At 35.7% G+C, this 27,124-nt stretch overlaps 1 long non-coding RNA gene across 1 annotated transcript in view; it reads left to right on the forward strand.

Moving 5' to 3' along the window:
- LOC118017048 overlaps positions 1–26,809 on the forward strand; it is a 109,777-nt gene extending 82,968 nt beyond the window's left edge. Inside the window, exon 4 of the long non-coding RNA XR_004681040.1 lies at positions 25,818–26,809. This is a non-coding gene — a long non-coding RNA (uncharacterized LOC118017048). The remainder of the gene's footprint in view (positions 1–25,817) is intronic.
- The last annotated feature ends 315 nt before the right edge of the window (positions 26,810–27,124 follow it).

The raw sequence follows: 27,124 nt of genomic DNA on the forward strand, positions 1-27,124 counted from the left end.
AAAAAAAAAAAAGAAGAAGAAGGTAGCAGGAGGGGAAGAATGAAGCAGGGGAAATCGGAGGGGTAGACGAACCATGAGAGATGATGGACTCTGAAAAACAAACTGAGGGTTCTAGAGGGGAGGGGGGTGGGAGGATGGGTTAGCCTGGTAATGGGTATTGAAGAGGGCACATTCTGCATGGAGCACTGGGTGTTATGCACAAACAATGAATCATGGAACACTACATCTAAAACTAATGATGTAATGTATGGGGATTAACATAAGAACAAAAAAAAATTGGTTTTCCCTCCTCCTTTCTTCCCTCCTTCCTTCTTCTCCTCTGTTTCCTTTCTTTGTTCTCTTTGTTCTCTTTCCTTCCCTCCCTATTTCTTTTTTTATGTGTTCAACCAGTCTGTATTCAACATATACAATGTGCCGAACGCTGTGTTAGATACAAGAGATATAACTGTGAGCAAGATAGCTTTGTATCTGTCTTCCCAAAGCTTAGAATCAAGTTGAAATGCTTCAAACAAGCATTTACAATAAATTATGGTAAGTGATACAAGGAAGAAAGAACACAGGTTTAGGGAAATGCCCAGCAGCAGCCCCTAACACAGTTGTGGGCAGGAGTACTGCTCAGGGAAGAGTTTCTAGATGAAGTGGCAATTCATCTGAGACACAATCATTAAATATTGGACAGGTAGTATTTCCAACTCTATAAGAATGGAGACAGTTATTTATCTACTTCAGTAGACTGTTAGATCCTCTTTGTATGTCTATTACCCACCAAACTGCCTGGCATACAGATGGTGTTTAATAAATGTTTTATTAATTAATGCAGAGATATATCAATAAATTAATAGTATATTGGTGAAATACAATTTGATACCTGAATTTATAAATTAAACAATTTTTAAAAAGCATGGATTTCAAGAAATATTAATACTCACTGCTGATCTTAGATTCTCTATTTTCTTTTTTTTATACCTTGTTATGTTTCTCCTCTTTTAATTCATTTTTAATGTTTTGGCCCTATTAGTCAACTCAAATCAGTATACATTTGATTTAACCTTCTGCCAATATAATTTATCAAAGTTCCAATACTTATTCAAAGTTTAATGACTTATTTTTGGTTATAATCTTATAAAACAATATGAATTTATAAATCTTCTGAGTAATATTTGCCCCTAACTTTTGTTTGTAAGGAAATTAGTCCAATAAAAGTCAGCAAAAAGATACAAAGAAACTGCCAAATTGTTTGGAGTATTAAATAATTACCTTGGGTATTGTTTTTAAAAACCTGAATATTAAGTTCTGCATGCATATGGAACATACACAAATTTATGCTGCTTTCAGTAGAGACCATTTAATTAAAGAAGAATGAATATAATTTAAAAGCTTATTCAAAATTCATTTGGTAATGTGAGGATATAATACACATGAAGTCACTAGACTCATAAATTCATAAATAAAGGAAGTAAATTAGAAAATAGCAGTGCTAATTTGATATAAAACACCAAGTCAATGGGGCATCTAAAATGTCATTCAAAGTTGGAATATAGTTAAGAAAATGAACTTTAAGATATCATTAGGAACTGATCCCAATAAAATCTCGTAAGTTTTTCAGTTCTTAGGGTGAGTATTGGAAATTTGTTTATATTAGTTCAAATTGGTCTTGAGTATCTCACTTTCTTATTATTACATTTTCTCAATTATCTGAGAATTTAAATGCAGGAAAAGCAACAGTAAAGAATGCTAAAAGTGGAAGTGGGTCATAATTTCATAAATACTATCATATATTGTTTTTGAAAACCAAATAATTTTTGAGCAACTCAGAGGCAAAAATCTACAGTTTATATCAAAATTTGAAGAAGAAACTTAGTTTGCTCCAAAAATCAAGACTGATTTTTCAAGAGAAACAAATTTATTTTTCAAAATACCAACTATAACACACACACACACACACACACAAACCCTACACAGAAAATATGGGACATCATATTTTAGAAAATCAAAATATGTCCTAAATTATATTCTTTTTTAACTGATAAACATTTTTTAAAAGATTTTATTTGTATTTTGACAGGGAGAGAGAGACAATGAGAGAGAGAACCCAAGCAAGGGGAGTGGGAGAGGGAGAAGCAGGCTTTCCGCTGAGCAGGGAGCCCGATGCGGGGCTCGATCCCAAGACCCTGGGATCATGACCTGAGCCTAAGGCAGATGCTTAATGACTGAGCCACCCAGGCACCCCAAACTTACAAAATTTTATATATATTCTTTTAACAAATTGTTTGATCATAGTAGGACTTTTCAGGAAGGGATTCATCTTGGATTTATAAAGTTTACCAGTTCTAATTTTTGTGCTATTATAATTTAAATGGGATACTGAACTGTAATAGCTCAATTTAGAGAACATGAGTTAACACCTTACCTAGAAATAGTCTATTAAATGCAAGGTAGAAATAGTCAAATAAATCCATGTTCCTAATACTCCTATCTCATTTGCATCATTTGGTAAAATTCACAGAACCTGGTAATTTGAGTAAAAATGCAAAAGGGATGGAAAAATACATAAAGGCATATTACAATCTATATTTTTTTACCCAAAAAATGCACAGCTTTAATAATCCTTTCCACATGTGGAAAAGAGTGTATAGTGTAGAGGAAACAAATCAGAAAAGAAGGTAAAGAAAACAGGCACTGGGAGGCTATATTGGGATATCCCATATTATTTGCTATCAAATATATTTTCAGAGCTTCTCTCTAAAGGGAGGCAGAAATGGGGTTCTATGCCCTAAGTGAATGGATATTTCCAATATGGTAATTTGGAATCCTAACACAGCCATCATAGAACAAGCAATAGTTAAGTAATCCCATGGTTTAGAATCTACACTGATGGGAGAAGGAAGGGACAAGAGGAAGAAAGATTAGAAACTCGAATTGATCTGATGCCATGTGGTCCAATTACCCCTACATGGGAAGCACAAGGGAAATAGAGCTTTTGGGTTTTACTCGGATGGAGGAGTAGCAAACTGAGGCAATTTCAGTTTACAATTTTGCTCAATTTTTAAAAAAATTACAGTGTGTTATTTTGCTAATTTGTTATTTAAATGATGGTGTATTCATTTCATTTAATAATATTAAAAAGCTACTTTCTCTACATATACTATATAACCTTAAACTTGAAGATTGAGGAAGTTTGAACTACCTCCATTAGAGCAGGCACAGCCATGGCCAAATACTGGTTAAACGTTAAGACTGAATGAAAAATAGAAAGTGAAGTTTCATTTTCTAATCTCTTTCCAAACTCCAGTTTCTACACAATAAGATATATCCCTAAGGTATGATAGGAAAAGCAGCAACTTAGTCTTTAGATATAAAGAGAAGACTTGCTATTTGGAGATTTCAGTGTATCTCCTTTCATAATAATTTAATGCACTTACAACAAATTGAAGTAATTAGCTTTTAAGACTTTAATTTGTCAGCCATAGCAATTTATAATTCTTAGTAGCAAGGTTCTAGTCATTGATATATATCAAAAGTATCCTCTTGGTATCAGGGGAAGGGGCTGATGTTCTTGGTAAGAGTAATTTTGCCATAATGGAGAGATCAAATTACAAAGATAACCTTGAGTTAAAGGTGATTTAGCAAGGCAGTGGAATTGATGTCCCTATAAAAGGACATGGTAGATAGTTGCACTGGTTATACTTTTGTTGAACAATTGATTAGCTTTATAGTTTGGAAAAAGAAATAGTTATCAATTTTATTTTGGTGAACAAGATTTGGTCCTGAATTCACTACTTCACTTTGTAGTTGTAGACTTGACCCAAAGTTGAGTAAGTGTTTTATCTAATAAATATAAAATGTTAGGTGTATCTTGAATGTGGCTAATGAACTAATTTTCTCACAAATTGTTGAAGATAAAATTTCACTGTAATTTAGCTTTTGATAGTTTTGAGCAATCCCATTTTTCTGACACACAGTATATCCATCAGTGAAATATGGCCATTGTCTTATATTGAACTATGACAATACAATGTATCTTCCAACCTAGAACAAGTTTGAAAGTAAAGAAGGTACTATTAATAATTACACTAGGATATCAGACATAAGCCCAAACCATGTTAGACCCATAATTAAGGCATCATAATTATGACAGACCTGTTTTCCATGGAAATATTTTATGGTGGGGTAGGGATAATCAAAATTTTGATGTGATTATGAGTTTAGTTTTACTTTGTTTTCAAATGAAACTCAATTTATGAAACAAATAACATCTTGAAAAATGTTCCTAGCTTTTAATTTATGAGCATATTTGTTTTCTGTAAATTTCAATTCTTCAAATTCATTCCAGTTTTTTATTTAAAAACCTTACACATTTAATTAACTGTATATTGAAATTTTAGGTGATACTAATATATACTTTATATTTAATATCCAAAAAATAATAGAAAAGTTGTCAACAAATAAATCATTTGGAATATCAGTTGGTGATTTTGAGGGCATTAAGATTGAGTAGATATTGAATGTTATCATTTAGCTATATTGATTAAATTGTGTAGAATTTTTTTTAGGGGGAGACATAGGTTTATAATAAACCAAGTTGTAAATTCTGCTTTTATATAACAATTTATGTCAAATCACTCAAAAATTTTAATGGCTTTAAAAGAAACAGTATCTTGCTGTCTAGTAAGTTTTCCTCCAGAAAGAATGATAAAGTTACTAGATTACAGAAATAGAACTACAACATTTAGACTAATTAGACAATGTTAGGGAGTTAACTTGACTTTGCAGACCTACCTAAACAAAGTTCTCTGTTGGAGGTTCTGTGTTATTATTCTCCTAAACAAGATGGAGTTTTGACTTACATTTCTATTCCTTATAGTGCCTTGTGCATACAAAACCCTTTTAAATATCTGTGGACTGGAAAGTGATTATTTTTTTTAAGTCTTACCTCTTGAACGAAATTCCAAATTCTGAGAGAAATCACTTGACTAAAACTGAGAGGGAATTTTTCAGTAACTGCTGGCCATTTTATAGTTATTTTTCTCATTCCTCATTTTAGATTCAAGCTCTTCAATGTAATTATCCAATCAATTTTGGAGAGAGATTTCTAGATAGACATTCATAGGTGCAATCCAGAGCTCCAAAATCACACTTTATCAAAATGTACTGATTAAAAGTTCTCCCTTGTCTTTTTTTATCTCCAGAAGGAGATGCCAATCAACTGGAAAGATCAAAGAGTGGGAACAGGAATAATTTTTTTTTAAGAAAGAGGAGATTCTGATAATCATGAAATATTGGATAGTTTATGATTTAACATTATATTTTAAAATCTAAAAGAAGAATATATCTGAAACTAATATTACATTGTCTGTTTTTTTTGTTTTGTTTTGTTTTTAGGATTTCATTTATTTATTTGAGAGAGAGAGAGCGAGTGAGAGAGAGCACAAGCAGGGGAAGCGGCAGGCAGAGGGAGAGGGAGAAGCAGACACCCCCCACCCTGCTGAGCAGGGAGCCCGATGAGGGGCTCAATTGCAGGACCCTGGGATCATGACCTGAGTGGAAGGCAGACACTTAACTGACTGAGCCACCCAGGCACCCTACACTGTCTGGTAACTAACTGGAACTTAAATAAAAACTTTAAAAAAATAAATTTATAATGTGAAAAAATCTTAAAGAAGGCAAAGTCAAATTCTCGAAAATAATACTTAAGATCTAATGAATATCAGAACCAAGAATGTTATATATAAAGAGAATGTACAGAAATGGCCTGGATCACAGTTGAAAATGCAATAGTTCACATTTATTAAATGTGTACCATGTGTATTATCTTTAAAGCTTATTTTGTTTTAATAGGAATGCTTCAGGATATTTTTGTCCCTATTTTACCCATGTAGAAGCAGAGGTTCAAAAAGTCAAAGGATTTGCCCAGTAACTCAACTATTAGGTGAGAGAGAAGAGGTTCCAGCCAAGACCATGCAGATTTCTATCCAACTCAGCAGCTTTGGAGACCTAGGAACTAGTGTAGAAAAATAATTTCCTCCTTTATTGACTCTACTGCCCCATTTTAGAGATGAAGAAATTGAGGAACACAAAAGATGAGGCCAGGATTCTCATTCTGTAGAACACCAAACTCTGTTTCCCACCATGTCATATTACATGATAAAAGTACTCATGTTTTGTTTTGTTTTTTTTGTTAAAAATATTCAAAAGTAAATAATAATGTTTCAGTTTTGGCAGTGGAAAGAAAACACATATTTGGAAATTTGAAGGGTATAAATTATCCAATGAAGCTAGTGGTTTCTATAGATACTTGAAATTCTAATGGGAACAGTGACATATGCAACATTAGTTTAAAACTTAGTAAGGAGGGCGCCTGAGTGGCTCAGTTGGTTAAGCGACTGCCTTCGGCTCAGGTCATGATCCTGGAGTCCCGGGATCGAGTCCCGCATCGGGCTCCCTGCTCAGCGGGGAGTCTGCTTCTCCCTCTGACCCTCCTCCCTCTCATGCTCTCTGTCTCTCACTCTCTCTCTCTCAAATAAATAAATAAAATCTTAAAAAAAAAAAAAAAAAGTAAGGAATACAAAAGGTGAACATGCAATTGTGTACATCCCTCTCCCTATGGCTTTTTTTGTTGCTATATCAAAGGACCATCGTCAAGTGTTCTGACACAAATCACTGATTTGTGGTTCCTAACAGTTCTTTATATTAAAAAAAAAAAAAAAAAGGTGGGGCATCTGCGTGGCTCAGTCAGTTAAGTGCCCGACTTTTGATTTCGGCTCAGGTCATGATCTCAGGGTTGTGAGATCAAGCCCCGCTGTGGGCTCTGCACTCATTGTGGACTCTGCTTGAGATTTTCTCTCCCCCTCTACCCCTCCCCCTGCTTGTGCGTGTGTGCGCTCTCTCTCTCTTTCTCTCTCTCAATAAATAAATAAATAAAATCTTAAAAAAAGATTTAAAGTGAACAAACTATTAAACTGAAGAAAATTGTAATGTTGAAAAAAATTTCAAAGGGGATGATGATGGTAAAATTTAACATCAGCTATTCTATGTGAAATCTAGAGATCAGACTTCAGGTCCTCAAAATTTCCAGGCCATATTTTTTTGGAGAAGACTATTTTAGCCTACAATATATATAAAATATAAGAACAGGCCACAGTCTGCAGATTCCTGGTCTAGACTGTAGATAATTTGTTGAATTGGAGGAGACTGAGCAGAGTGGCATTCCTAACTAGTCCAGATATACCCATGTCTATAGTCTCCTATGTCCTACTTGAATCTTTCCAACTTTGGATCATCAGTGTCCATGGGCCTTTTGGCCCTCAAAAGACACCAGCTCCAAGACGCCTGCTTCCTCAGGTACTTTCTTCTTCCTCTTCAACTCCACGGACATTTCTTGTGCTGAGCTCTGTGGCTGTCAGCATGAAGCTTACTGCATACATTGGTTTTAAAAATTTTAGGAACCAGAAGAAATACACTTTAAATACTAAATATAAACACATAAAGACACACATGAAATAACTGAAACAGGCATTTCATGAATCAGATTTTACCCATATCATTTGCAATTACTGTTATCGTTTCTATTCTATTCATTTCTACTCCATTCCATTCTATTTTTAAAACTTGTTCCTGGAGACTCATCAGCGGGTCAATATCTACAATTTGTAAAACGCTGATTTAATTAAAATGATTGACACCAAGTTGTGAATATTCTATAAACTAGCTTACCCCTACGGTCCCCTCCACACACACACACACACACACACACACACACACACACACACACACTCTGGGCTATTTGCAGTTGCTAAGAGGAGCCATTAGCCAAATGAATCATAAATTGTGGAAAGTGTGAAAGGTTTTTCTGAGCAGGGATTTCTAAGATTCTGTTGCTATTCAAGGAATTGTTTGTTGGGTCACTTCTTTCTCTTGTCAGTGACCCAGCACTCCCTCTCTACAAACAAATATGCATCCTATGGACTTATATTATAATGACACTTCTTTTTGGCAATGCAGCTATGATATGCAAAACTCTATCCTGATTTGTAGAGGAATCCAGCATAATATTTCTAAATTTGCATATGTTTAATATTCATTACTTAGGTTTTTGTGATTTTTCCCCCCTATTTCTATACTCTTGTCCAATAGAATTATATACTTAGTTATAAACAAGGCAGTATATGGATTAATCAGTCTACCATCATTGTGTTATTATTTTATGTTTTATTGAAAATATACATTTTTATCCTTCTACTGATTACTGAGCATGCCCATAAAACAAAACCAAATCAACATAAATCCAGCTTGAAAATGTTATGTCAGACCATACATTGTACCAAAACATTCTATGACTCCATCAGACACCCCCTTTCCGGTATGTTCTATCTTTCCCTGATGGCAGGCATTAGGGAAATGTAACTTCTGACTCAACCTGGGAAATAACTTGAGGAAGCAGTTTATAGTCTGGTGAAAGTTTTAAATCACCTTAGAGAAAATGATTCTGACTTGGAACTAGGAAGTTCCTGTTCAAATCGCACCTTAGCGTTGAGAACTATGTGGCCATTAGCATATTTATGAAAATAGGTCCAGTTTCTTACTCTGTAAAGTCAAAATAATACTACTCATAAACAGTCCCTTGTGAGGCAGTGATTAGCTAATACATGCAAGTTTCTTTGTAAACTTGAAAGCATCCTAAAACAGAGTAAATCCTCTATACATGAAGAACTGTGAAGTCATTTTTGTCCCTTCTAATTTCACTTTGATGGGGAAGCCACATCTAAGCTCTCCTTCTCCCTCCGCAGTTCTGTGATATGACGTAGCCTCTGTGCACTTCTCCCTCAGGAGCCGCATTTAGTTGCAGTGGGCAGCGTTCACACGTGTCTGTATTCTGAATGCCTCGCTTACTACTTTGGGTGGCTCAAATGCACAGGACTTTGACAGTTGGTGGAGACAGAAATTTCAGCAATAGTAATAACTCGAATATATAGACAAAATTTTTAACATTATCATGACTTATTGCTAGAAGATGCCAAATAAATGCATTAGACACACATCAGCTCGTTTAATTACCATTTTAAAGCTTCACTAGTTCTTTTATCCTTTATGTTTAATAAGCTATTATAACTGTTTTATATTATCTTCAAATTAAACTTTTCTTCCATTAAAAAATGAAACCTTTAAAAATGATTGAAATATTTTAGTGCATAGTTGAAAACTGTTTCAAAGTGAAAAAGTCACAGATAATTCTCCTTTGCTTTTCTTTCATATAATATGTATGTCATAGTAATGGAAGAAACTGTACAACAAAACTTGTATTTTATAAGGCAAAAACTTGAGACCTGCCATGGGGAGGGGGAAATGAACTCTTGTACCTTCCTAGGAGATGTGAGTAAAGGATATGAGTTAATAACAGCTGTAATGTATAACACACACAGTGGTATCAGTCACTAAGGTCCCTTGAATACAAAATATGATTTTATTGTTCTTTTTATTATTTTATTTTCTGATACTCAGATGACTGTGTTAAGTGAATTATGCTAACTCAATTTATGGCATATTATCATCAATGATTCATGCTCATATCTCTCTTGTTTTACTCATTTATTTATTTATTCCCTTTTTTTCCCCATGCTCCACTTCTATTCCCATTTATCCAATACTCGTTGTACTAATACCACTAATATGTTTAATGTGTATTTGACATGTGTATATTTTGGCAAATGTGTATCACTTTGTGTGTATGTATTTTTAATGTACTTAGGTGGTATTATACTCTATATGATAATCTCTGTCTATCATCTTTCTTCACTTTTATCTTTAGATACTATGCTTTAAGAACATTCATGTTTCTTTGTGTACTTCTAATCCATTACTTCAACACTCAGTATTTCATACACAATATCCTGTAGTGTTTTCTTTTCTATCCTTCTAGTAGAATGCCACAAACTCTCTATTACTATGAATATTTTTTTAAAGATTTTATTTATTTATTCATGAGAGACAGAGAGAGAGAGAGAGGCAGAGGGAGAAGCAGGATCCCAAGGAGCAGGGATCCTGATGTGGGACTTGATCCCAGGACTCTGGGATTATGACCTGAGCCGAAGGCAGATGCTTAACCGTCTGAGCCACCCAGGTGCCCTATTACTATGAATATTGCTGCAATGAACATCAATGTACACATCTCTCTGATGACTTCTGTGAGAATTTCTTAGAATTATACACCAAGCAGTGGAATTCCTGGACTCTATCTAACTCATACATTATTTATTAGGAAGTGACAGAATCTCTCTAGAATGGGTGTAACAATCTACATTCTCAGCAGCAGCAGAAGGAAACTCATATAGCTCTTATCTATGTCAGTGCTTTGTATTATCTAGCTTTTTAGTTTTTTGGCCATTTAATAGGTATCATATGATATCTCATTGTTTTACATATATAATTCTCTGGTCACTAATTATAAACTCTTCCTTATGTTTCTTAGCTTTTTTTTAATTTCCTCTTCTGTTTTTACTTATTCTTACTTGTTTTTATTTATTTGTTAATTTCAATTCCTTTGTCAATTTTTCAATGAGGGATGACTTGTTGGTTTGGGGGGAATTCTAGTTTTTGTTTCTCTGTCACAGTAGACTTCAAATATCTTTTTCTATTCTATTTGGTATGTACTCATTTTGTTCAGAATCCATTTTGAACACACATTCTTAATTTTATGTAATTGAAACAAATGCAGTTTTTTGCCTTAAGGTTTGTGTCTTTGAAATTTTAAGAAACCCTTCTTTTTCATGAAGACACTTTCCAACATTTCCTACTGCTTTTATAGTGTTACATTTAACACTTAGTATTTAATTCTTTTGGAATCCTCTTTCGATGTAGTAAGCTCTCTCTTCTGTTCCACTGGACTATTGTCTGTTTCAGTCTGAGACCATACCATATTTATTATTGTGGCTTTGTAATCCATCTAATTATCTGGTTGGTCAATTTTATGGATGTTAGGGGATCATAAGGTCATGTTGTCCAAATTTCCATCTGATGCCCGAATCTTTTACAACATCCTTGTTGTATCATCCTCAGCCTGTGTTTAAGCAACTCTGTGGATACTTCTCCAAGTAATCCATCCTGTTGTTGATTAGGTGCCTTTACACATGATCGTTGCACTTTGAAATGAAATCTATTCTACTGTAACTCCTATGCTTTCACCATAGCTAGTTCCTCTGGGGCAAAACAAAAGATTTACTTTATCTAATATCTGACAATTCTTTAGCTATCATTGTGATCTTCAAAGACATTTTTTTCCCTCTAGGTTTAATATCCTCAACTACTTTATCTGTCCTCATATGCTTTGATATTTAGAAACATCTCAATTCTAACTATCCTCCTCAGTGCACAGTCCATTTGATCTTTGATCCTTTTTTTTTTTAAAGATTTTATTTATTTGCGAGACAGAGAATGAGAGACAGAGAGCATGAGAGGGAGGAGGGTCAGAGGGAGAAGCAGACTCCCTGCCGAGCAGGGAGCCCGATGTGGGACTCGATCCCGGGACTCCAGGATCATGACCTGAGCCGAAGGCAGTCGCTTAACCAACTGAGCCACCCAGGCACCCGATCTTTGATCCTTTTAAAACACTGTATATGTAACTGGAAAATAATTCAGATGTGGTCTGAGAAGCATACAGTATAGTGAACTTATTGTCTCTATTCATGTGGACTCTTCCGGGTGCTCCTTCCATGGCTAAGTTAATATATCTCTTAAAAATTATAGAACATCTTAAGGAACAAATAAAAAGAATAATCAAGTCTACTGACTACTGCCACTGGTATGAATCTTAATCTCTTTAAATAGAGAAAAAATAAAGCAGTATTTTTAGTGCAATTAAATTTATGATTTTCAAAATCTCCCTCCTACGAGCAAATTCTCAGAAACCTTTGACTTGCTATCTGTCAAGATATGCACCAAGACTGGTCATTTCTATGGTCACACTTCACAAAACTGCCATTAAGGACAGTACATCTGCTATTTTAGCTTATTTCACAGGAGATCTAGTTTCCTTGGACCACTCCAAGTTAAATTGGCCATAATAATGCCCTGACATGTCTCTTTCCTATCTTTAGGCAATATTTCCTCACACATCATTCGGCTCTCAGCATGGAAATAGCTAGGAAAATATTAGAAGGATGATTTGCCCCCTCTAGGCAAGAAGGGAGAAAAACTTAAGAACCAGTGACAAGTTCCATGTGAGGAGAACCCAAAATGTGACAAATCCTGTCAAGTATATGACACAGTACTGCAGGCCTGTCAGCTGACTTTCAGTGTGCTATTAAAGGATTAGTTTCATCGCATCCTCATGCAAATTCCAGCTGTGTGTCCTGAAATCCAGGGAAAAGGCCCAGCGACATCATGGTGGGTGGTGTTCATTGAAGTTCATTGCAATGAATTCTCTTAGTTCTTTTTCCCATACATTCTTGCCTACACTCTTTGAAAAATAAATACTTTTGCTGCTTTAAACTTCAACATATTTCCCTAAGCATTTCTAGCCTATTTTGACAGGCTGTCTTTAGGTTGTGTTGGACAATCTAAGCAATTTGGCTGAATGCATTTAGAATCAGCTTAGAAATCTGTGGAGCTTTGTCTGATTATATACTAGCATAATTTATCTCATCCTTCAAAAATCTAAGTCGAAGGTTATTTCTTCAGTGACGTCTTTCTCTGCTAGAATTAATGCTTTGCCTTTTTATGCTTTCTTCAAAGACAATTCACAACATGGTTATAGTATTTACTCATTTATTGAGAAAATCTGAGGGCCTATTACAAATCAAACTCTGTGTTGGGTGCTAAGGGTATATAGTTGAACAAAAGTTAACCCCTTGCTTTAAAGAAACTTACAACCCAGTTGTGGAGATAGACATGTAAACATATGCTTGCATAGCAGGAAAATGTATGACCATACCAATTAATTTAACAAAAACTTTGTTTACAAATTATAATAATAATAAAATAAAAATTAAAGGTAAACATGATTTCAACACAGTGTGGTAACTATAAGTGTAAAGATATGTGCAAGAGATGGAGTTTTTATAGGGAAGTGATCAAATTGCCTTGGATTTGAGTCAGTTAAGTTTAGCTAAATGAGACATTTGACTTGGGTCTTAAAGAAAAAGGAATTAACTTGCAATCCAGTTTGTTTGGTATGTATTGGCTTCCTCCTCCAAAATGTTGTGCTCCTTGGACTAGAAAACATGAGTTCTTTATTTCTGAATTATCACTGCCTGGCAATGGAAATGGATATATAGCAAGTGGTCAAAAATATTGGTTATAGGTGTGTGTTCTTGAGCCAGGGACTATGTCTATTCTAACCATAAATGGTGAATAGCTTACATTCAATAAAACATCCCTCCTAGTTAACCACATAAATAAATTAAAACAGCTGGAAAAAAAATCCACTAAACTATAAAAAGGAGAAAGTAAGGGAAATGCTGGGGGCACTTATTAATTAGGATCAAGACCTATAGTGAGGCCCTTTTCCTACTAGTCTGTCCCTGTCCTGCCTGATCATTGTTCCTCAGGAGGACCATGAATTCATGCAAGCTTCCCATGAAGGCTTTGCTTTCCTGGGCAGCAAGAATTAAACATGCAAACTTGCTTTTTCCTTCATCACATCCCATCCTTTTTTCCCCACAGAAGCTTTGCACTGTTCATAAAGGCAAGTTGTTGTAGCAATCAGGAGCAATTTTAGATACAGATTGCAGATGGACCTGGATAGAAGAGAGCAGTCCCTGGGATTGGAGAGGAGGTTAGGGAGATATAGGTACAGAAATAAGTTAGGAGGGGTCAGTTGGTAAGATATCCAACTAAAGCCTTGTTCTTTTGACCATATTAGGCATGTTAGATTAGCCAAGCTGTTTTACTTTTTGAGCAGTGATGGGTGACCAGTTGAGAGCAATGAATAAAACATATTACAGTGATGATTTGAGTTAGATCTTCTTCTCTGGAGACCAATATAACTCTTAGACCAAAACAAACAGGGGCCTTCCTATGGATTTGGATTATATTTCTGGAACTTTCTAAATCCGCCAGTGCTGGAACATGGTAGGGGAGGGGGAAGAGGTTGGAGGATAAAAGTAGGCAGCAGTGCTATTCTGTTATTTGGGCAGATACCCAGAGCCTGGGATCTGAAATATATGTGAACTCTGAATCTATTTCTTCCCTTTAAGGTGCTTTCCAACCCTCCACAACCATATCATGTCAGTAGGGTTCAACGCATGCCTCAGGAGTTTCAATATTTGTGCATATGAGGTCGTATACTTCCTTAACCAGGCTGTGGTTCCACGAGGGCCTCTGGAAAGTGGATCACTCTTCTCTAGTATATTTTTTTTTTACCAAATTACTTGAGATAAGAGATCAGGATGGTGCTAACACACTGACTTAGGGTGAGTCCCATTTACCTTACACCAAGGATAAAGATACTTTACATGACTGATTGAACAGAAGACAAATGTCTAAGTACCACCTCTCTGTCCATCATTCTAAATCTTCATCATTAAATCATTATATTTCCCATGGGCTATTAATTTTGTAATATATTTTAAAGTCAAATTGTTGGAAAATTCCTAGATTCTGGAAGCAAAAAAAAAAAAAAGATCTACGTAGCTAAGACTCTGTTGAGCACTAAAATGAAATGTGGTGTGGTGCGTGCAGCTGCAGAACTCAGAAGGTGGGAGCTGGGGACCATCTTTCTGGGCAGCAACTCTTCATAAACACATTGTAACCAAGCAGGAGTAGAACTCGGTGGTACCACAATAAGAAAAGCACTACTACAGTGTCTCAAAGGACTTTTTCCCTTAAAGAGATGGTTATAACTGAAATTTGAGCTGAGCAAAGACACTTTTGATGTTGCTCTGAAATATATTTCAACCCATGACTACTTGTTTTTATGTATGTATTTATTATGTTATTTGTATAATTTATTATAAGTGTCTAGAATGTGTGCTAACAAGATTTAGAGTGCTTCGATTTTTTTTCTCTGGGGGTGGGGGAGGTGGGGGGGGAGGCTTGAATAGAAGATCAAAGCAGAAAAAATAAATCTGCGAAGGCAAGGGTGATGTGGTGTGCAATAACCAGCATCAGAAATCTCAAAGGTGCTTCAACAAGGCTGCCTCCAGCGAAAGTGATGATGTGCATCTTGGGAACTTTCCACGAGTTCTGTACTTTAAGCAGCGTATTCATGTGTCCCTAATATAAAGGTCACAGTGTGTTCTATAAGACTATTTCAAGGACATGGAGTCTGAATCATTAATACAGATCCACCCAAATCACAGACTCTTTCAGCCTGAAAAGTACATAGAGCCCATTTTTGCTAAGTAACATTGTTCTATTTTATTATTAGTCACTTCTGTTAATCTCTTACTGTGCCTAAATTATAAACTTTATCATAGTATGTATGTATAGGGAAAAAGCATAGTATATTTGGCTTCATACTATCCAGCTTCAGGTATCCAGTGGGGGTCTTGGAATGCACCCCCTGTGGCTAATGGTGGGGGAGGCTACTGTACTTTAAAAGGATTACACACCATGGCCAAGAGGGATTTGTTCCACAGATTCAAGAATGGTTTGATATTGCAATTGTGGTACAGCACATTAACAAAATGAGGGATAAAATCATATGATCATCTCAATATATGCAAAAAAGCATTTGACAAAATTCCACATGCATTTATGATTAAAAAAACCATCAACAAAGTGAGTATAGAGGAAATATAACTCAGTATAATAAAGGCTATATACACCAGCCACACAGCTGCCATCATACTCAATGGTGAAAGGCTGAAAGTCTTTCCTCTAAAATGAGGAACAAGATAAGGATGCCCACTCTCACCACTTTCATTCAACATAGTATTGAAAATCCCCACCAGAGAAATTAGACGAGAAAAAGAAGTAAAAGGTATCTGAATTGGAAAGGAAGAAGTAAAACTGTTACTACTTGCAGATGACATGGTATTATATATAGAAAACCCTAAAGACTTCATCAAAAACCTGTTAGAACTAATGAATGAAAGTTACAGGATACAAAATCAATACACAAAAATCTGTTGCATTTCTATATACTAATAATGAACTATCAGAAAGAGAAATAAAGTATTCTCATTTACAGTTGAATCAAAAAGAAAAAAAAAATACCTAGATAAATTTAGCTAAGGAAGTGAAAGACCTTGAATACTGCAAGACATTAATGAAAGAAATTGAAGACACAAATAAATAGATAACAAATAAATAGATATTTCTTCTCATAAATTGGAAGAACTGATATTGTCAAAATATCCAAACTACCCAAAGCAACCTGCAGTTTCAATGCAATTCCTATCAAAATTGCTATGGCGGTACGTCTGGGTGGCTCAGTTGGTTAAGCATCTGCCTTCTGTTCAGGTCATGTTCCCAGGGTCCTGGGATTGGGATAGAGTCTGCATTGGGCTCCTTGCTCATCAGGGAGCCTGCTTCTCCCTCTGCCTGCCACTCCCCCTACTTGTGCATGCTCTCTCTCTCTCTCTGACAAATAAATAAAATCTTTTAAAAAATTGCTATGGCATTTTTCACATAAATAGAATAAACAATCCTAAAATTTGTATGGAACCACAAAATACCCTGCATAGCCAAAGCCATCTTGAGAAAGAAGAACAAAACTGGAGGCATCACACTACCTGATTTAAATCTATATAGCAAAACTCTAATAATTGAAACACGGTGTTGTCATAAAAACAGACACATAGATCAATGGAATAGAATAGAGAGTCTAGAAATAAACCCATGCATATATGGTCAATTAATTTATGACCGAGGGGCAAAAAATATACAATGGGAAAAGGACAGTGTCTTTAATACAAGGTGTTGGGAAAACAGGACGGCCACATACAAAGGAATGAAAATGGACCACTATCTTATAGCACACATAGAAATTAACTCAGAACGGGTTAAAAACTTGAATGTATGACCTGAAACCATAAAATTTCTAGAGTAGAAAATGGGCAGTAAGTTCCTTGACATAGGTCTTAATGATATTTTCTTTCTTTTTTTTTAATCTGAAAGCAAAAGCAACAAAAGCAAAAATAAGTAATGGGGCTACATCATACTGAAAACCTTCTGCACAGCAAAGGAAATCACCAACTAAATTAAAAGGCAACATTCTGAATGGGAGAAAATATTTGAAAAATCATATATATGATAAGGAGTTAATACCTAAAAGATATGAAGAACTCACATAACTCAATAGGAAAATAAAGATTAAAAAATGGACAGAAGATGTGAATAGACATCATTCCAAAGAGGACATACACATGACCAACAGGTAATTGAAACTTTTGTTCAATATCATTAATCATCTGGGAAACACAAGTCAAAACTACAATGAGATATGACTTCATGCTATTAGAATGACCGTTACAAAAAAGAGGAGATATAACAAGTGTCGGAGAGGATGTGGAGAAAAAAGAACCTTCATGCACTGTTGGGAATGCAAGCTGGTGCAGCCAAACAGTGTGGAGAGTCCTTAAAAAATTAAAAATAGAAATACCATGTAATTCAGCAATTCCACTTCTGGGTATTTATTCAAAGAAAACCAAAACAATAACTAGAAAAGATAGATGCCACCCCCATGTTCACTGTAGCATTATTTACAATACCCAAGATATGGAAACAACTTGAGTGTCCACTGATAAATGAAAACTGAATGGATAAAGAAATACATATATACATGCATATAATTCATATAATAATATGTAATAAGAAATATATAATATATAATACATATAATGTGTAATTGCATGTATATAAAATAAATATATAAGAATGCATATAATATGTAATAATATATATATGTAATGGAACATTATTCAGCCATAAAAAAGAATGAAATCTTTCCATTTGCAACTACATGATGGACCTTGAGGGCATTATGCTAAGTGAAATAAGTCAGAGAAAGACAAATACTATATGATCTCTCTCATATGTGGGATCTAAAGTAAAGCAAAATGAAACAAGAATGAAGCTCGTAGATACAGAGAACAGACTGGTGGTTGTCAGAGGAGAGGGGTTGGAGACTGATTTCTGTTTTTATTTTTATTTTAAACTTTTTAAATAATAATAATAATAAAGAATAACATTAATTCTGTGTTGCATTATATGGCTCCCTGAAAATATATTTTAATGCATACCAATATATGTAAATATATTTTAAATATATCTATATCTATATATCTAAATGTATCTGTATCTGTATCTATATCTATATCTATATATATCTTATACCTGTTTTAGGCATTAGTATTTATATACATAAATATAGCATTTGTGTATATATATAACATTTGTATAGATAGCATTATATACAGCATATATATATATTTATATATGTATATAAAATACCTGTTTTAGACATTAGTTTTATTTGCCTAGCTCCTGTAAGCACTTAAATTTGGAAACCCTAGGTCAAAAAAAAAGGTCAGCTAGGTAAAGAAGTCAAACTGATGTGAAGTACAAGTAAAGAAGTTGGGGGAGAATACTTCTAAGTATTTCTAAGAAATATTGAAAATAAAGAAATTTATAGGTTGAAATATTAATGATATTAAGCATTTACATATATTGCCTGCTCTTAATTATCTTAACCAAAAAGGTATTTTTCCTAATGCATCAGGAGTTACCGTCATCTAGCAACACGTTCAAAATGATTTCAGAGGCACAAGTAAACAAAATTGTGTTGTAGCTAGAATTGTAGACTGGAAGGAATAGGACATGTATTGGCCTATGGGAGAGGGGTAAAGGCTCCATAATTTTTTAGGTAAAGTAGTCAATTCAATTAAATATCACTTCAAAGCCTTTCCTTTGAGACCAACTTCTTTATCTTTAACCTGACCTTCTCCTTGAGTGTTCGTGTTTAAATTGTTTATTGATACCATGCATGATAAAGGTCACAGTCAGTAATATGCCCTATTTCATATTTTACATCATGCAGGTCTCACGTTTCTGACCAAACCCCAAAGGAGTGAATGTTAGTCACAGAGTTTGACATTAGGAAAATAATTGAATTTGCCTGGCTCTACAGTATAAAATGATTTGAAGGACAAAGAGGACTAATAGTCTGATAGGCCAAGTCAGAAAGAGGAGGAGTGTTTTGAGAATATTTGTTATTTCCCCCCCACAGAAAGCCATACTTCTATAGATGGTTATGTGAAATACTTAGGCAAAAGATCTTAAGCCAAACAAAGGACAATCTTCACAGTTTTCTCTTAATTTTCTGGGTATTTTAGGAAAATTCATTTCAACAGGGGTGGGAAAGAACAAGGAAAAATGGAGTGACTGGAATGGACTGGATAAAGTCAAGTTGGGACTGTGTGGTTTTATGGAAAAATAGTTGTGGTTGTAAACTTACCAGGTTAAAATCAAAGAATCATTTAATTTTTCAGAATATCACAAACCTGAGCCATTTTTACCAGCTTCTAAAATGTTTTGAGCATGTACTATGCTCCAAGCACTATTCTAAGCACCTTAGATGTGCTCTCTTAATCTGTTCAATGACCCAGTGATGGACAGTTATATCCCTCTTTTTTTTTCTTTTAAAGGGATGTTCTCTTTATTTTATTTTTTTTTAAAGATTTTATTTATTAGACAGAGAGAGACACAGCGAGAGAGGAAACACAAGCAGGGGGAGTGGCAGAGGGAGAAGCAGGCTTCCCTCCGAGCAGGGAGCCCGATGGGGGGCTCGATCCCAGGACCCTCTTTTATGGAGAAGAACCTGAAGTCCAGAGTCTAGATAGTTTGCCCAATAGCACAGAGCTAGGATTTGAACCCAGGATTTGAATCTCAGTCCAGGTGCCTTTCTCACTGGGTTTCTGACCGCTCAGCCTGGAACTTAACATTTTGCCTTTGCCACATCTAGAATGCCCGAGAAACACTTCCCTTCTCAAAAGTCTATAATTAATATCGCAAGAGTCTTTTTTTTTTTTTAAGATTTTATTTATTTGCGAGACAGAGAATGAGAGACAGAGAGCATGAGAGGGAGGAGTGTCAGAGGGAGATGCAGACTCCCCGCTGAGCAGGGAGCCCGATGCGGGACTCGATCCTGGGACTCCAGGATCATGACCTGAGCCGAAGGCAGTCGCTTAACCAGCTGAGCCACCCAGGCGCCCCGATATTGCAAGAGTCTTAAAAATACCTCTAAAGTGAGGAATGAAGTCTGCTCCTTGCTTTTTATTTTACCAGTGGAGAAACAGGGTGCACACACAGTCTCATGCTGAGGTAAGTGTCCCAGGAGCAAGGGCTCAGGACCTAGGCCATGTTTCAGGATTCCCAGTGGTCTCTACACTAGATCAACTGATATTTCTTGACTGTTTACTGTTTTCTGGGCACCATACCCATTTTATTTGCTTCATCTCATTGCATTTCCTCTCAAAATATTATGCGAGATCTCCTCAAACTTTCTGCACTTTAATGCTTTATTGGAAATCTTCCCTTCACCAAAAAATAAGCGCCACATTTTTAGACCTGTCTTTTTCAGAGCAGCCATCAGAGTGGGTGCAAACGTAGGTGGATCGAGTGAGAAGTCACTGGAAGGAAACAGACGAGGCAGGCAGCTTGACATAACACATCTTTTCTTTTCCCTTGCTCTGAGGAGCTGACAGTAATTTACCTGAGATTCAGCTAGATCCTCCCTGTTTCAATCCAGTTTCTTGCCTTTTCCCACTATACCCTCATTTTCCCCCAAATGATAAAATTTGTCCCGGGTAACTCTTCCATGCTTTAAACATGTCTCAAGATACCTTTAATAAAAGAGTCAACATGGGGCCCTAATTGTCTCAATCTGCCTGTGCTGTTTCTATTCTTGCAACATTATAAGTGTTCTACCTCCCTGTATAGAATAGAAACTCTCTAAAAAATTATGGTAGCTTTATATGTTTTATAAATAGGTTATAAAATTGAAAAGCCTAGACAGACTTATAGGTATTCTTTGATAACAAAATATCTATTTGTACTATTGACTTTTCCTTGACTTGTTTGTACCTTGAGGAGTAATAGTCTGAAGGCTAGGGCTGAAATGCCTTTCTTATTATTAACTGAAAAGCAGAATGAATGCCCTTTGACCTTAAAATATAAAGTAATAACAGCAACGTGAAGAAAGCATATTATCATTGTTAGTGGAAAATTATATTGATGAAGGTATTAAAAGGTAATATACATTTTTTTCACAAGATTTTATTAAAGATCAACCTTTATGAAAACAATCCTAAAAGCACCCTTCAGACTTTGTTATTCTCTTTGTTACCTTTACAAGGTTCTTTCAGCAAGTACCAGTTTTATTTTAAAGTTTTAATCAATATTTCACACAGTGAAATTTTTTTCTTTGACACAATGAGTTATCAAAGCAGTTTTTCTTCCTGAGGCAGCTGCTTTGAGCTGTAACTGACAATAGATCTCATAGATACTGTGTCAAGATTAGCTCAGGCACCATGGGGATTCCTTTTCATGTTTATGACTCTTAAATCAGCATAAGCAATACACAAATTCCTCCATTCTAAAGGTGAGTTTTCCTCAGTGGAATGACTATTGCTGATCGTATTTGATTTTCATTACTTCAAAAACAAGATAGAACTGTATAGCTGGAAATCATACCTGAATATATACTTACCTGACACTTTCGTTTTCTCCAAAAACTACAGTAAAATTTTCTCCTTAATATATTGTCTACAGTTTCAATGGTCTATGCAATTAAATCTTTCAAGTAAAATATTAGTCCTCTTTCAATACAAACTCCTTTCTTATATTGAAAAAATAGAAAAAGAAGATGAATTGCCATCTATTCCTGAATATATATGTGTTTGATTTTTATGTTTAATTATAGTTCAAGCTTCTGATTATATTTGTGCCAAGAGAAGCGTCATTCTCCATTAAGACTCTGAGAAAGGTTATGGTATATTGGTTGAGTGCGGCCTGACATTAGACTTTTGTGGGCTTGAATCCTGCCTTTGCCCCTTACTAGCTGTGTGACCTTGGACAAGTTCCTTAAATTCTCTGAGTCTCATTTTCCTTACTTATAACTGTGCCTGACTCACTAGCCAGGAAGAAGGATTTAAATATAATCCACCTAAGAACTTAACCCTGTTCTTGATACATAATGGATGTTTCATACGTATTAGTATCATTATTATTTATGTAGTAAGTGAAAGGAAGAATTTATTTTCACTACATCCCCCTCCCCCAATTTTTATGCCTTTGAGTATTTTATTAGCCTTTTTTTTTGCAATGAAGTCTAAGACGTAAAATAATGTCATTTCCTGAGAGTAGAAAGCAATCGGGGTGTAACTAATTTGACCTTCTAGGGGTAACATTTTACACATGGATTTTCTTAAGCAGTCAATATTCTTTTAATATTATATAGCTTCAGATTTTTATGATTTCAATGTTCTGTGACCAGCCAACCAAAAGTATTCTTAAAGAAAAATGCCAAAACTGGTAGGTTCCAAGAAAAACGTACAGTTGGGCTATGAGGGAAATTTGCTTCCGATTCAGCTAATACAGCATTAGGCTCTGTTAGGGGAGGTAATGGCTGTCTTTATTATTGATGACCATCTGGATGCTTCCCTGCTTCAGAAGAATTGGATAAGTAGAAGATGAAGTCATTTTCTAAAACTTGGCCCACTGCCTTGCACTCTCTTCTTCACTCTGACCATTCAGACAGTGGGCGCATAATAGCAAGAAAGGAAGTGTGATGCTGACATGAAAAATGGGGTTAATGAACCACGAAGATGAATAATACAAACAAAACCATTTTAGCAAAGTAGAGTTTGCATCTTTTGCTCCATAAACAATAAGCGTACACTCCAGAAATTAGCCAGCTTTTAAAATTTTAATTAATTTGAAATGTTAAGTGGATCGTAGGTATCTACTTCCTTGTTGAAGGCTGCAGGGAAGTTAATCATCAACAGAACTTCTGGGAAAGGGAATTTTACTGCATCCAGGAAATCTCACAGATGGGAAAATTTCATATATGATGTTAGTACTTTTAAGCAGGGTCTAAAACATTCCTTTACATAATCCTGTAATTAAGGCATTCTATGCCATAATTTTCTGCACAACTATTCAGAAAATATTCATGAGAACTACTGATATCCTAACTACATGAATGATAAGAATATATTTTTAAAAAGTATATGATATAATTATTTGGAGAATTAAGTGTTTATGGAGAAGGACTGAAAGGGTGTTTCAAGTAAGGCCTCCTTCTTCCCCTTGGCTAGACTTATTCCCAGAATTTCTGTTCTATAGGAATTATTATATCCAAATCACACTTTTGTTTTCTGAATAAATGTATTTCTTTAAGGATGTGCAAGTGTATTAGAATAAGCCTCTTTGCCGAGCAAAGGTCCTTAAAACAATGGCTTATTCCTTGTATGCATTACCTCCCCCTGGTGAAAACAGTCAGGTAGGTTATTCCAGATCAGCTCCTATCCCAGAGAAATTTCCCGTTTGATCCTAAAGAAATTATCTAAAAACAAGCTTCCAAGCCAGCGGTAATCAGGAATTAATTTAAAAAAAAAAAAAGAAAATGTTTAGAAATGCCATTAAAAGCCTGAAAGTGGGCAAAACAAAACAAAACAAAACAAAAACAAAAAGTGGACAAAAACAAAAAAAAACAGCTCCCTTACCATTTTACCCTCATTTCGATCTGGAGAGTATGTTGGTGTGTTTCTAGTTTATACAGCCTTAGGTGAGCAAGGTGATATCCTTTCATGGGGGCCACATGTTAGTTTATGCCCCAGGGGCAGTGCCCACACAGGTGAACAATGCCCTCACTCTGTGATGCTAAAATGTGACTGCCAATCTCCATCTGCAAATCCTCGGTCTCCCTGTGGTACCTGTTCTCAGAGAAATGTTACTAAAGCTTGGAAGTAACCCCTTATAATAGAGCTGTCCTGGAGAAGCTTTTTATCCACCTCACTGACAAGCATATCACATTCTCTTAGTCTAGGAATAACTATCTTTCAACCACAGTCCATCAGCTTCTAAAAACGAAAAAAAACAACAACAACAACAAAAAAAAAAAACCTACCTATGGATCTAGCTCATGTTATGACTCATGTTGGTAAAAGTGAAGAATCTCCAACTTCAGTCCAAAAGGCTAGTTTATAAATATTTAGAATAAATTAGTAAGAGAGACCAAAAATGTATAAAATAATCGGATATTCTTTATTGAGAGATTATTATAATTTTATCTTTAAAAGAAGGGACCCTTCCAGAAATAAGACAGTATCTGATAAAGAGAAATTCTCTGTGGACGGTTTTTAGGGTTTTCCATCCCAAAACACATGTAATGAAGCACACGCGCAACTTCTCTGCATACATGCAGCGATATTTCTGTTGGTGTCGGCTATGATGGATTGCTCTGGTTTTGCAAAGTCATGCTTTGTGTCTTTATGAAATAAATCATATTTCAAAAAGCCAGTGACTCTTTTTTTTTACATATGCTGACATCATGTGGAGACATGTTACATTAAAGGAATTCTGTATATTAAATTCTATTTAGTAATCATATTAGAAGATTCAAGGGTAATATGTGTTTCTTGGTATCTTCCCTTTCTCAATATTTTTTAAGATTTTATTTATTCATTTGAAACACAGAGATACAGAGAGAGAGAGGGCATGAGCAGGGGGAGCTGCAGAGGGAGAGGGAGAAGCAGGCTCCCCGCCCAGCCAGGAGCCCGATGTGGGGCTCGATCCCAGGACCCCAGGACCACGACCCGAGCCAAAGACAGATGCCCAACCATCTGAGCCACCGAGGAACCCCCCTTTCTCAATATTTTGAAAATATGTGCACCCCTGGGTGTTTATGCTAATTCCCTGATGATAAAATATGTGAGAGGCTATAAAAAAAGGCTAATGTCTATGTAAACGGTGAGTTTCAATCGGTTTGGAGATTTGGAATTTTAATTCCTCTATATGAAAACTGTGGTTGCAGTACATTGCTCCTTCTCTGGGTTCCTGCTTCACTGGACAGCTGTCCTAATAATAGTCTAATAGGGAACAGACTGCTTCATGTTTGTCCACTTTCAGGCTTTTAATGGCATTTATAAACATATGCTATTTTGCCATTCTGTTCTCTCTGAGGGCACCAGACTATGAGTTTCTTGTTCATCAGTTTATACCCTAGAGACTCACATGGTTCCAGGCACATAGTGGCTGCTCAAAGCCTAATTTTTTTTTTGAAGAATTTATTTATTTATTTGACAGAGAGAAAGAGAGCACAAGTAGGCAGGGTGGCAGGCAGATGCGGAGGGAGAAGCAGGCTGCCCGGAGCAGGGAGCCTGACGCGGTGCTTGATCCCAGGACCCTGGGATCATGACCTGAGCTGAAGGCAGACGCCTAACCGACTGAGCCACCCAGGCGCCCCTCAAAGTCTAATTTTAAATGAATGAGAGAAAGAATGAGTTCCTCCCATTGGCTGATCCCTGAGAGACTTATGTGTCCACCAGCGTGTGAAGAGGTCACTAAAATGAATTTCTTACTGGCTTTGCAGGAGCTACATCTCCCCGGCCTCAATTCCTTGACTGACATCCAAGATGGAATCTTCCTGATCATCTGTCTCCTCTCATCTTCTCAGCAGACACAATTTTGTACTCCCTTTAGCATGGCACATCATTTTTCAGCCTTCCGGGTTCCAAATACTCTGTGATTTCTGAAATCTACATTCTATGATTAACACTCATATAATCACAATCACCGTCTAATCAAAGAAAGTTATCTTCACTTGTTTCCTTTAACTGACAATGGGTCTACCCTTAAACCATCATTTTCCCTTCCAGATGGAGGACTGCAACATCCCACACCCCACCTTCCTCAGTGTTGGTACAAGGATTTGACATTCTCCTCATTTTCTACTTTCAGGTAAGAATTCCTCCATTCTCATGGAAATACCTTGCTTCTGTGGCTGTAGACATAATGGAAAAGATTATGTAAGCATATTAGTGGTGCAAATCTCAGCACAATTAAGTTTCTTTCTTTTCCTCTGTAATTTTCTGCATTGTTTGAATTTTTACTAACATGCATGTATTGTTTTACCCCCCAAAGCTGTTTTTTCCTCTTATTTTTACCAGCTTATTGAGATGGAATTACACATGACATTGTATAAGTTTAAGGTGCACATGCTGAATCAATCAACCCTTACATTGCAAGATGATTATACCACAGTGTTAACTAACACCTTCATCGTGCCATAAAGTTACCATTTCTTTGTGGTGGTGAGAACAGTTAAGATGTACTCTTTTATGACTTTTCAGGATATAATATAGTAACTATAATCACTGTATTGTGCATTAGGTCTTCAGACCTTATTCATCTTATAACTGGAACTTTGCACTCTTTGACCAATACTTCATTTCCCTAACCACCAGCCACTAGTAGCCACCACTCTACTCTGTGTTTCCATGAGTTCAACTTTTTTAGATTCTACATAGAAGTGAAATCAGACAACATTTACTTATTTTTGTCTGACTTATGTCACTCAGCATAATGCCCTCAAGTTTCATCCATGTTGTCACAAATGGCAGGATTTCCTTCTTTCTCATGGCTGAATAATATTCCACTGTATATATACATACCACATCTTTTGTATCCATTTGTTTCTTGGTGGACATTTAAGTTGTTTCCATGTCTTGGCTGTTGTGAATAATGCTTCAGTGAACATGAGAATGCAGATATCACTTTGAGATCCTGTAGTCGTTTTTTTCAGATATGTACCCAGAAGTGGGATTGCTGGATCATATGGTAGTTCTATTTTTAATTTCTTGAAAACTTCCATTCTGTTTTCTATAGCGGCTGCATCAATTTACATTCCTACCACCACCAAAAGGCACAAGTGTTGCCTTTTCTCTAAATCCTCACCAACACTTATATCTTGTCTTTTTTTATGGTAGCCATTTTACCAGGTGTGAGGTGATAATCCCATTGTGGTTTTGACTTGCATTTCCCTGATTAGTAATATGGAGCACCTTTTCATGTATCTGTTGACCATTTGTATCTTTCCTTTGGAATGAGGTCTGCTCTGTTCCTCTCTTCATTATTTAATTGGATGGTTTGGTCTCTCTCTCTCTCTCTCTCTTTCTGTTGAGTT

Source organism: Mirounga leonina, unplaced genomic scaffold (genome assembly GCF_011800145.1).
Source record: "Mirounga leonina isolate KUSES-001 unplaced genomic scaffold, KU_Mleo_1.0 Mir_168, whole genome shotgun sequence".
In the NCBI taxonomy this organism is placed as follows: Eukaryota; Metazoa; Chordata; class Mammalia; order Carnivora; family Phocidae; genus Mirounga; species Mirounga leonina.